The sequence below is a fragment of the Diceros bicornis genome, chromosome 15, assembly GCF_020826845.1.
Source record: "Diceros bicornis minor isolate mBicDic1 chromosome 15, mDicBic1.mat.cur, whole genome shotgun sequence".
Taxonomy (NCBI): Eukaryota; Metazoa; Chordata; class Mammalia; order Perissodactyla; family Rhinocerotidae; genus Diceros; species Diceros bicornis.
The window spans coordinates 56,408,110-56,420,697 of NC_080754.1; positions in this window are offsets into that span (position 1 = coordinate 56,408,110).

The window sequence follows — 12,588 nt, forward strand, 5'->3', positions numbered from 1 at the left end:
TTTATGAATGAAGTCATTTGGAAACACCTGATAACTTAGTGGTTGAAGGAGAAAACCTTGAACTTAGAGTGATTAAATAATAGCTGGTGAATGGTTATGACAGTGTTTCTCAATCTTTAAAGTATACAAAAATCTTCTAGGCATCTTTTTAAAATGCAAATTCTGATTTAATAAGTTAGAGGTGAGACCCAAGATTCCGTATTTGCAACAAACTCCCTGATGATGCCATCGCCAATGGTCCTTAGATAGCATTTTGAGTAGCAAGTCTCTAGTCTAGGTCATCAAAACAAGGGATAATCTGGGATAGATTTATAGTTCAGCAGGGAAAAGAAAAGATTTTTTTTTTATGGTTTTAATAATATTAGTGACCCAGTCCTTTCTTACGTTGTTTTCAAGTATTGGGGTCAGATTGCGAGAAGTCAGCCACAGATGACAACAGGATTCCATAATGTACTCCATGAATTTTAAAATGATGATCTTCTTCTGTAAGGAGTACTCTAAGTAATCAGTACTCAGTATTATAAACATATGGAGACATTTAATAAAAAAAATTTCAGAATAACTTTTTTGGAGTTTATGACAACAAATTATCTTTCAACGATTAATTTTGTCACCTTTTCATGAAACTTGAAGTCATATTAATCCCTGGATCAAAACCCTGGTTAGAAAAATGGTACCATTTTGTATGTGTATTGGGGGTGGGGGTATAGGTTATGGAACAACTTATACACATTACAGAGCAAATTTCCCAGCTTGAGCCAAAACTGCATTCATTGAAGCAAGCAGAAAGTCTGAATGTCTGGGCTTTATTTCCACGTGTTACAAGGATTCTGCTAGGAAAGATCTCAAAATATTGCAAAAGCCTTGGAAGGTTAGAATTATTCTAAGAGCTGTAACTGTCTGATCTTTAGAATGTATACCGGCTTTGCTCATATATATTTATGCCCAAATAGGGTGGGAGAGGGTAAGAAACTGAAAAAAGAAAACTGCAAAAATTTTTGTAAAACTCAAAGGAACTATTTCTATAAAATGTCCGTGTGACACCAGCAGTGCAAGATATGAGCAGCGTTAGTCCCAGCATGAGCAGGGGAACCAAGATGGCTGTGGGTTCAGCATGTGGTGGTCAATGCGTTGACAACAGAAGCAGGAGCACTAGCTGTGGTTACAGCTACTTTTGACCCCTCAACATTGGACATTGATACTCTTACTGTAAAACCCACTCCTCTAAACCTTGGGCATCTATAGATTTGGAATTAATGATAGCAGCAGCAGCAGCACCAACACACTGCTGCCTTCAGGGGACTTTGACATCATATTCCTACTTTTAGTATCAGTAGAAATCAGAGACTTCATAATCCAGAGCAGGAGCATAGAACATTAATATAGCAGTCACGTGTGAGAAGACACATTATTAGAGCCCAATCCCTCCAGATTGACAAAACTATTTTGGAGCTGGTTTTCTTACAAATGAGAGAAATAGAGCCACAGAAGAAGTGCTTTGTAGCTGACTTTGATATCTCCAGAATGGCAGGACATAGGAAAAATACATAATACATTTTGTGTGTGTGTATGTGTGAGGAAGATCAGCCCTGGGCTAACATCTGCCAATCCTCCTCTTTTCTGCTGAGGAAGACTGGTCCTGGGCTAATATCCGTGCCCATCTTCCTCCACTTTATATGGGATGCCACCACAGCATGGCTTGCCAAGCAGTGCGTTGGTGCGCGCCGGGGATAGGAACCGGCGAACCCTGGGCCGCTGCAGCGGAGCGCGTGCACTTAACCTCTTGCGCCACCGGCCGGCCCCCATAATACATTTTTTAAAAGTCTGCAGAGAAAACTGTACTTTATATATGCCTTATTATACTTTCGTCATTAAGAAACATCCCTAGAGACCTAAAAATCCTAAATGAGAAGGGAGTGGAGAATTTTAAGGAGAATCTGCCAAAGTGATGAATTCCAAAATCAGGAGCATGAAAATAGCCACTTTCGGTTAGGAAATTTCTTGAAAAGCGATTGAACTTAAGGACATATATGTGTACAGCCAGGAGAAGAGTGGACTGTGAGTGACATGATGACAGTGCACAGATTCTGTGCCTGGGAGGTAGTAACAAAAATAATTGAGTGAGGAAAGAAATGGAGAATCTCTTTCAGCAGCCGAAGCAGGTGCCTGAAGAATAAATGACATTACTGTTAAAAATAAAAATTATTCATCTACTTGGAAATCATTTTATAGCAGTGAGCCAATTAGGATAGGATAATTTTCTAAACAGTCTGGAGAATTGGCATTTACCTTTATTTGGCTTATTTTAACATTTCTTGTCACTTAGAATAGAAATATAAGATGGCATAAAAATTAATGAGGTGGCATTTTTGAAGACCACAGGGAAATTTTTTAGAACCATGTGACTATTTCTTTTCTATAATTGCAAAAAGTATTTTGACTTACTAGATAGTTGGACACATTTTTGTGACTTAGTTCCATTTTGCTCAACTGTGCTAGTAAAATTATCATTTGCTTTTGGAGGTCAGGCCTACAGCAAACAGAGGACTAAAGATACAATATAAGAAGTCCCCATTAGTTACATTTTTCTATGGCTTTAATATTATGCCATCTGAGTCACTGATAACAATTAACCACTTATAGAATGCTTTACATTTTCCAGTTTCCTCACCAACTTTAAAAAAACAGTTATAAATTAACTTGCTCCCAATGCTTTTAAATTAGAATGATCTTCAAATGAAGAAAATCAATACGGCCTTGCCATTTCTTTCATGTTTTGGTGCAAGATTCATATCTTTCTCAAGGACGTGTCAGGAGCTCAGCTGAGCTGGGAGAGCGAGAGACAGAGAGCTGAGCTGTCAGGTGTCAGAGTAGCCGATGAAAGCAGCAAGCCAAAAATGAGAGTTAAACCTTTCATCACTTACTGTGATGGTGTAAGCAAGAGTGTAAAACTGGAGGAAGTGCTGACGACCCCTGGCCATCTCTCCCTGGGACAGCACACCTGGCAAAGGCAAGTGGATCAGTTTGGTGGTCATTTCACTGTTGTGACACCGAAGAACAAATGGCTCTGGGGTCGAGGGGAGGGTGAGAAGGAAGAGTTAGGGGCATAAAAGCACTGGGTACCGAGTCAGAGTGGGGAATAGTGTCTTTGAGATTTCTCCCTCTTCCATCAGGAGCTCTCAACAGAGGAGCCTGAAGGGGACCTCCACCCAAAGCGTCATGATTTTGAGCGTTTATTTCTTGATACAAGAGATGGAGAGTTGGAGACTGGTAAGCTTACAAGTTCTCTGAGCGTCAACATTCAGAATTACTTTCTCTCCTTCATGTTTGTTTACAAATCTTCCTATCTTTCCTGTTTGCTCAAAAGAGACCTTAGATTTTTGTTTTACCTCCATTTCTCTAAACATCTAACCAATATAATATATATTAAAACATAATTATGTAAATTTTATTTTTTACTATGATTTCCTAGTGAATTCTGAATTTTAAAGTATAATTTTAACTAAGTAGTTATAATCACAAATAGTAACACATTAAAACACATATAAAAGGTGAATCTTTCTTAAGATCATTTCTTTTCTGTTTCAGTAATTTCTATGTGAGTATTTTCCATAAAGGATGAATTTATGGAGGGGATACTCTCTGTTTGATCTTCTCATATTGGCACAAACAGAGCAATGATATATTTTAAAAGGTGTTAGCTAACCAAGGCAGAAGAAAACTAGGAACTTAAAGGAACAAATTGATGTGAATAGACTTCATGACTGGCTGCCTCTGGGAAAATGTAGTAAGTAGCTCTACTCTGACTGGATAAGGATACCATGCAGATTAGACAACATAAGAGGAGACAGCAGGTTTAAAATCCTGAGGAGGGTGGGGAGATGGAAGATAAAAACCAATGATATTGTTCAAGTAATAAAATGTCAAAACACCACTGAGGAAATTAATGAGAGGAGACAAAAATATACATATTTGGTTGGATCAAATTTAAATAAGTTCAACACATATTATACATCTCACAACTGCCTCTAACAATTTACTTTAAAAAACCATGATTTATATAGAATTACAGAGATGATAGTTGGCAATTGCTATAAGAAATGACTGGATAAAATCTGAGTAAATTAAACAACTTGTTTTATTATTTACTTATTATTTACTGAGTGTTCTTTGAAGAATTAAAGACTGAACCCAAAACTTAATTGACTATAAATGGTAAACACAACATTAAAAGATATACAAGAGCCAATTTTGTGTGTGTGTGTGTGAGGAAGATCAGCTCTGAGCTAACATCCGTGCTAATCCTCCTCTTTTTGCTGAGGAAGACCGGCTCTGCGCTAACATCTATCACCAATCCTCCTGCTTTTCTTTTTCCCCAAAGCCCCAGTAGATAGTTGTGTGTCATAGTTGCACATCCTTCTAGTTGCTGTATGTGGGACACGGCCTCAGCACGGCCGGAGAAGCGGTGCATCGGTGTGCACCTGGGATCTGAACCCGGGCCACCAGTAGCAGAGTGCATGCACTTAACCACTAAGCCACAGGGCTGGCCCACAAGGAGCCAATTTTATGCCATATATAATCATGCTTTATAGTTCTTTCTCTATGACAATCCACATTAGAACCTAAGTTATATTTTCCACTTAAAAGTAATTTTTATGGTGGTTAGAATTTCAATGTATGCAGATATTCTGCAATGTCTACCTCTGAGAGAATTCTTCCTTTGCCGATTATGTTAATTGCTCCTTTACCTTTGGTAAAACCTGTGTGACATGGCTTGGACATTTGGTTCCTATGTAAGCCCACTCACTTTATAGCCGAAAAAAAATGGAGTCAGTGCATCCTTCCTATTCCAAAAGCTTTTTGAAATTGGATAGATATCTAAGCCCTTCAATGATATAAAGGTGAATTTGATATGATCATCTATCCAGTTTTACAAAATATTCTATCCTTTACCCTTAGAGATTTACTGTTATCAGCCAAGGAACATTATTTTATTTTTTGTATTGTCTATCAAAGTATGAGCTGTAGGATGATTGGAAATGTATTTCTACTTTCAAATCAATATAAAAACATTCTGGGAGAAAAGCTATTGTAGTAAGTGTTTGTGATTTTTTAACATATATATATATATATAATTTTCAGCTATTATTCAGTTAACTCAGACAAAAATATAATTCTGAGGTTGCATACAAAATAATACAAACACATGTGTCTGATATTTCCTACTCAACAACTTTGAAATAGGAAATGAGGCACCATGTCATTTAATTGGCCCTATTTTGAGAATTGTCCTTTTGGGACAATGTTTCAGAAAACATTCCCTAGGATCTCTGGTATCGATTTACTGGTTCCAAAGTAATAAGTGTAGATTTCTGTTGCTGAAAGTGAGAAGTGGAAAGGCATTGTTCTTGATTCAGTTTTTGTTGCTATTACCCTCGCCCATCTGAGTCATCCAGGGAAGTGCAGCCACCCTCACTGTACCCCAACTTTTGAAAATAGCCATACCCCTACCCAAATCTAGACCAATTAAATCCAAATTTGGGGCAGTGGAGTTAAGTGTCTGGATTTTAAAAATTCACCAGGTGATTCAAATTCACATCTAGAGTGTAGACCCAATGGTCCTGAGCAATAAACTGCTTACTACTGTGGCAGCTCCCCTGAGAGCCAGCTCAAGTCCTAAACAAGAAAGCCCCTCTCACGTTAGCTCCAATGTTTTGGTCTCCTGGGATAAAAGCTAATATTAGACATTATGGTTCAGATAAGATGATCACTTTAGTCCACAGTACCTTTCCCACCAGATATGGCCTCAATCATTCTGTTTTAACAAAACCGCATGTGCAGGAGCAGACAGTGGGAGGAGACATTATACATTCTACCCCCTCACTACTATGCTCATGTGTGCGCTCACACACACGCTGATTACTCTCTTTATGGTAAGAAAATTGTCTCCTCTTTTTTCTAAATTTTAATCAAGATGATACATGCATCTTATATCACTCACACATTATGTCTTGCCTGCTGCACCTGCATCCAGATTTAAAATGACCTCACGGGTTTTCTCAGAACATTGTGTGGATAATCAATATACATTTGTTTAACTGAGGTACCTATATTGAGGGCTTTTCTAAAAGAAGTTTGTTTCATGCTACTATCACATAATTTTTTTAAAAAATCAAACACTGAAATTGAACAGTGACTATGGGCAGGAGCTGCTGTAAGTACTTGACATGTATTAACTCATTTATTCTTCAAAACAATACTGTGAGGTAGGCTTTCTGAGGATCTTTGCAGGTAAGGAGATAAGCATACAGATATTAATAACTTCCCAAGGTTGTAGAGGTAATGAGGGGCAGAGTCAGCATCCAACTCTGCTGTCCGGCTGCAAAGTCCAGGCCTTACCTATAGTATACTAGTCTCTCCCAAAGCTTCACCTATGCAGACTGCTGGCAACTTCCCAAACAAGTGCCTCTGTCCTGACACTGAGCATTTTACTACGTGGAACTGAAATCCCAAGGAATTAAATAAAAATGATTAATGTGCAAATGAGATTTTTTTTGTTTTTACTAAATAGCCATTCATATGCATTTTAAAAATGGATCCCAGTACTTCATGGTTACATCCCACTGCTATACAACTGAGAGATAATTTGTGCTTGGTAATTGCATAATTCTGCTATCAAAATGTCCTGTTGTATTTCCTTTTCTCCTCCTTTACAAATTGTCTTTATGTTTTATTAATAGTATCTGATCTTATTGTATTACATTTTTATGGTATATCCACTCATTTGCTTTTTGGAAGTAGATAGAATATAAATAAGCAAATACTTTGATTTATAAAAAATTAGCTTGATTTATACATTACTTTGATTTATAAATAATTAAGTCAATTATATAGAAGCATTTCCTACATTATAACAAACAACCAAGAGTAGAGAAAAGCTTCCTGATGATGGAATTTTTTATTAGTTTTTTAAGTGGCTTGGTGTCAATTCACCTTTGGTTCCTGTGATTGAGCAAGGTTTTTTACATTTGCTAAGAATAAGGTTATATTTATGGTGACACATTAATGTGGCAGGTTATTTGTAAAAATGTATTATTTATCCCATTTTACTAGGGAAGGAACTAAAATACAGGAGTTTAGTTGGTGTCAGTTCCTACAGCTTCTAAGCAACAAAATCAGTAATTAGGACAAGATATTTTGAGCCTAGACCCAGTGTACTTTCCACATCATGAGTGTGGATAAACGACTCAGCTATTTTATTCTGTGACTTATACTTTCCAAAGGCTGGTAGAGCACAGGAGAAATTCCAAGCAGGCAACCCAGAAAGTTCCAGGACATAAATATTAGGTTAGAATCTACACATGACAAGTGGAAATGAAGCGATGTAGACTGGTGAATTATATTGATGGAAGTTTAGGCAAAAATACAGATGATTCGAAGGGATCTAGTCACCATTGCTAAGTGGGTGACCTACATGATACATAAATAGCAATAATAATGCAAGTGAATAATGACAATTCATTTCAAGGAAACAAAGTCAACAAACACCACCCTGCCCTACTCCCCAAACACTCGCTATATGAGAATTCTCAGTTATGAGAATTACCAATGTGTATTTAGCGAGGTGATGGCTATATTCAGTCACAACCAAAGCTGGAAACTGTTTTATTTCAAGAATTGATGGTCTCACTCTCCTAGAAAAGTCCTTTTCCCTTCTTGACATGAAATATTATAAACATAACAGTAAAAACTTTACACATGTAATATGGTGAAGGTGTACGTCTGTCCCCAGGCTGGTCCAGATTATCTTCTTATAGTTTTATGTATGTTTGTCATGTTGTTGATGTCTCACATGTCCAGCTGTTCACATGTAACTTCTGGTTCATGCATACCTCTCTAAAATGAAGGGTGAGACCATAAGTGAAATCAAGTGAAGGCATCACTCAGCTTGAAATAGTTTGGTCTATTATTGAGAGTTCAGGGACTTTCTACCTTACCAAAGTATTTGAATAGTGATAGCCAATATTGATATTTAGTCCCTGATAGATGAAGCCACATTCTGTTGGTGAAGTTCTCATTGATTAGTTTGGATTTTATTTTGTTAGGAATATGCTCAGATTAGTAATCTTGAAATCAGAACAAAGAGATGAGGTAGATTAAATTTGTAATGGAATCAGTCAAAAATTGCCTCAAGTATCAAATTCCGCATTACGCAAGGTCAGTCATTTTGATGGAACGGGGATTCTTTTACTTCTTGGCTAGGATGACCTCTTCCCTCATAATGCTGGGATAGCTGCAATTTGTGTCAACTTTCCAATCCGGAAAGTTAGTTTTATGGTAGACCCCTCCCTCTATCCTTTATAAATCCTTTCTTCCTAGACATGAAATAAAAGTTCAGTGACATTGCAGTTACCTTGGAAGGGATTTGAATTCCCTTAGTTGACTTGCGTTTCTTTGCTCCCGTTCATAATGCTTAATTCGTGCCAAATAATTTAACATTTTTCTTTTTTCTTTTCCTTTTTCTTTTATTTTTTTGAATTGGTAGAAGGGAAGAGACACATATAGTAGTTTTCAAATTCTGACGAAAATAAGAACAAGAACAGCAAATATAACCTTTTTAAATTGAGTTCAATTTCATGAATTTTTAGTTTCCTCCTAGAAAAATTGTCTATAGCTCCATTAAACTCTGAGATCCTTGAAAGGAGAGACCCTACCAGTAACCATCTTTGTATTCCCACTGTCCAGCATGGCATGTCATATGTGGGAGGCAACCAAAACATGTGCACTGAGTAAATAAATACGTTATTTATATAGTTCTCAAAATACTATTCATCAATTATTTCTGTCTTTCATTGCTATGCTAGTGTGTATAGTGACACTTTCCCAGAAATATTTTTAACAAGTTTATTATATATCACGTGAATGAAGAGTAGAGTAAAAACGAGTGATCTACTGACAACAAAAGAAAATACCTTTTGAAATATGAACAGATGGCATCACTTCTGATACGTACAGATACTTATAGAGCAGCTGGTCGCATTTGCAGCAGTAAAAGAAAACATTTATTTATCAATAAAGATGTGGTGCTACACACTAGAACTTCCATTATAAATGGTTACATACATTAATTAGGAATTGAAAGTAAAAACAACAGTTGAAATGTGTTGTTTTGGAGATGTTTGCAAGTAATTTAGGATTTGGGTGTAATATCTTCCATCTAATGTAGTTTATTAATAATTTTATTTCTGTTGGAAACTCAATTCTCCCAAATGTGTATTCACCCAGGATGGTGAACACATCATATTGAGGCACAAGTCTAACAATATTTAATATTACAAGATAGTTTATGCATCATATATTATCAAGTTAGATTTTGTTAGTGATGTGCATTCACATAATTAAATTACACTCATGACTACTAATAAAAATAACCACTAAGAAGTATCTTGGGATTCATAGTATCGGATATTGTAACATCATGTTAATATTTTTTGATGGGATTAGTATTATTTAATATATGATGAGACATCCAATAATGCCAGACGGACTAGGGCAGATCAACAAGTCCTGAGGGTATATAATAATAATGTAGAAGAAGAAACATAATTATAAATTATAATTATATTTAACTTGAGTTTCTCAAGGAAATGAATAAAACATAATTGCTGTTTAAGTATATACTTGCAGTTAATGAAAGCTGTTTCATGAGAGGAGAAAATATGAAGGGATATTTTACAATAAGCACTGAAGGCAGGAAACTGTGAATTAAAACAAGGAAGGAAATTTTTGGCAACAAATAAGATCTCAGATTGAAACTACTCATACAAATGCCAGTGATGATGGAAACAATGGTTTACCTCTAGACTCTGAATAAGATCCCGGGTACACAAGCAGTTACGTAAATAAAACCCAGTGCTTGAGTGGATTTGTTGCTGATTTCACAAATGTTTGGGCACATCTCCTGTCGTATAAATGGATCATAGTTCTATGGAATTTCATTTCTCATAGCAAAATCAAATGCCCATAGGCTGTGATGAAACCTTCAAATTGTGATGGTTATATATATTCTGATTTTTCTCAAATCAAAAATATGAACAAACATTTTTAAATGAAAGAAAAATGGTAATAACAAAAAGTCTGTTATAAGAATTGTGATTAGGGAGAATCCTGAGCAGGTTTTCCTACTTGTGCTGGACTGGAGAGAAACAGTGCAGCTTCTGGACCCACCTCCCTTATCTCTACTACCGAAAAACAAGCCATAATATTAAGGTAGAAGGGCAACAGTTTTTGCTCTTTCATTCATGCCCCAATGAAAACCCATTGCAGTTGAGGAAAGACTAGAAAAAAAGCTCTCTACCCATGGAGGGTGGGCAGAAATCCACGCTAAGCCCAGCATCATAGCTGAAGAAGGGCAAGGTAATTGTGACGGCCGTATATCCTACTCTCAGGGACACAGTGTGTTCCTAAAACCCAGCTTAATCCAAATATCAGCCTCACCAGCAGGCTAACATGCTTTGTGTAAAAATAACCATGGAATACAACTGGGAGAACTGCAAGAGACAGATACTCCCTGTGAGGCACAGTGTAAAGAGAAGACCAAATGCCAAGGGTTGGGTAGATGTTGAGGAAAGAACTTCTGGCTGAGAAACCCCATCCTAAACATGCTAAGCCACTAGAGGAATTTGATGGCTACAGGGCACTGAGGGTAACCATAGCAACAATAAATCTCAAATCCAGTTTAGCTCCAGACTAGAACACAAACTCCACTAAATTCCAATATTATTTTCTTCACTCTCTATACATATATACAAGATGTTCAGGATTATAAAAAAACACAAAGCCAATTAGCTAATGCCAGTCTTCAGTCCAATTACCCAGTAAATTTAGGATATGTGACAAATGGTACTGTCAAGTCCTCTTACTTGAAAGACTGGTTATTGTTTGTCTTGAGAACTCGTGTGTAATGGGTTGTGTCTACTCAGGTGTATAAAAGAATGAGATTTCTTTCTGTCTTGGTAATCTCTTTGCAATTATCTGTGATGCACATTACAATCTGGTTTAATGCTTATTCAATAATAAAATTGTTCTCTTTCTCTTCTATCTTTTTGGAGAGGTTTTCTGGTTTGGGAGGAAATTTTTTCTTAGTTATGTTGCCCTGACAATTCTGGTGAAGAGGACAAGACGTCTGCTAGTTCCTGAATTGAATGAGCTGGCTGATGATCTGTGCCCACACAACAGTCAGGTAAGAAACTCTGAATTATAAAATGTCTCCCTATTATCTCTCCACTCATTTGGAATACTAGCCAGCTGAACCATCCTCTCCAAATTCAAGATTTTACTATTGAAAAAGTACGAGTAACATGGGCTTTAAAATCCCATTAGGATCATCACATGGTTGTAGTATATGGGAAGCAAGGAATCTCGCCTGCAGGTCTCCCTCTTAAAGAGCTAGTATTTTCTATCACATTTGGAATGGATACATGAGAATCCAGTCCTGCAGTAGCCTAAGGACAGTTCTTTTAATTTGGATAAGTTGACATCAATTTCCCTGTAAAGATGGATGAGAGCACAACTTCTTTAGTTGGTAATGAGTTACCTGCTCTGTTTGAGGACATGTTTGTGTACCTGGTGGCCCAGCCCTGAGTCCACTTCATGTCTTAGCCCCAATTCCCTTGTCATCCGTACACCTTGTAGCTAGGAGAGCAGACATGATAAAGGACCTGATCAGGGAGTAATTGAGAACTTGGATAGAAGACTGTGCCCTCATACGAAGGCAACGTGATGGAAAGTTGCTGAACTAGTAGCTTGAAAACAAGCAAACAAACAAGGTATTAAGTTGATGAATATCAACATGGGAAACAAAACCGAAGTGCCGTATAATTTACATTTTTCTTGTCTCAGTGCATGGAAACCAGCCTTTCTTATTTGGATTGTCAGCAAAGCTGATGCCACTGAGAAACTACCCAAGATTCCTGAGTTATCCACATGCCTTCCTCACCAATAGGTATCACTCATTTAAAAGCTTCTCTTCCCTTTGCAGAAGTACTCCGAAGTATGTTTTCAGTTTACATGCTTGGAGATGTGCATTGGCTACTACATGGGATTCAGCTACCCGCAGGCATTGTTCTTTAGACGAAGCAAGCACATTGAGGTCCACGAGATCGTCACATCAAGGGATATTGTGGCCAAGGGAAGCTGATGATCCACCACCTCCCACAACTATGAAAGAACTAAAGACATTATAAACCAATCAAGGGTGGTTTCCAATGGCAGTACTTGAAGCCTTTCCAGTAGAGGTGAGCTGGGAGAAGTTGCAGTGAGATACTGAGAAGATGGGTGAGTCCCCCATTGATTTCCATTAGTGGTTTGTTGAGGCTCAACATTCACTGGCATGGACCTTGGGACAGATCAAAATTACACTCTAGTCTTATCAAGTTTTGTCCGGTCTCTCTTGCCAACTATCCAAACCCAAGTTAAAGTGGTAGGATGGCAAGGTCAGGTAATTACTGCAATCTTGGCGGCACGTACTCAGTTTTAGGACTTTCTAGTGAAAGACAAAGGAAGAAAAGAAGGAATTAAAGACTGCTG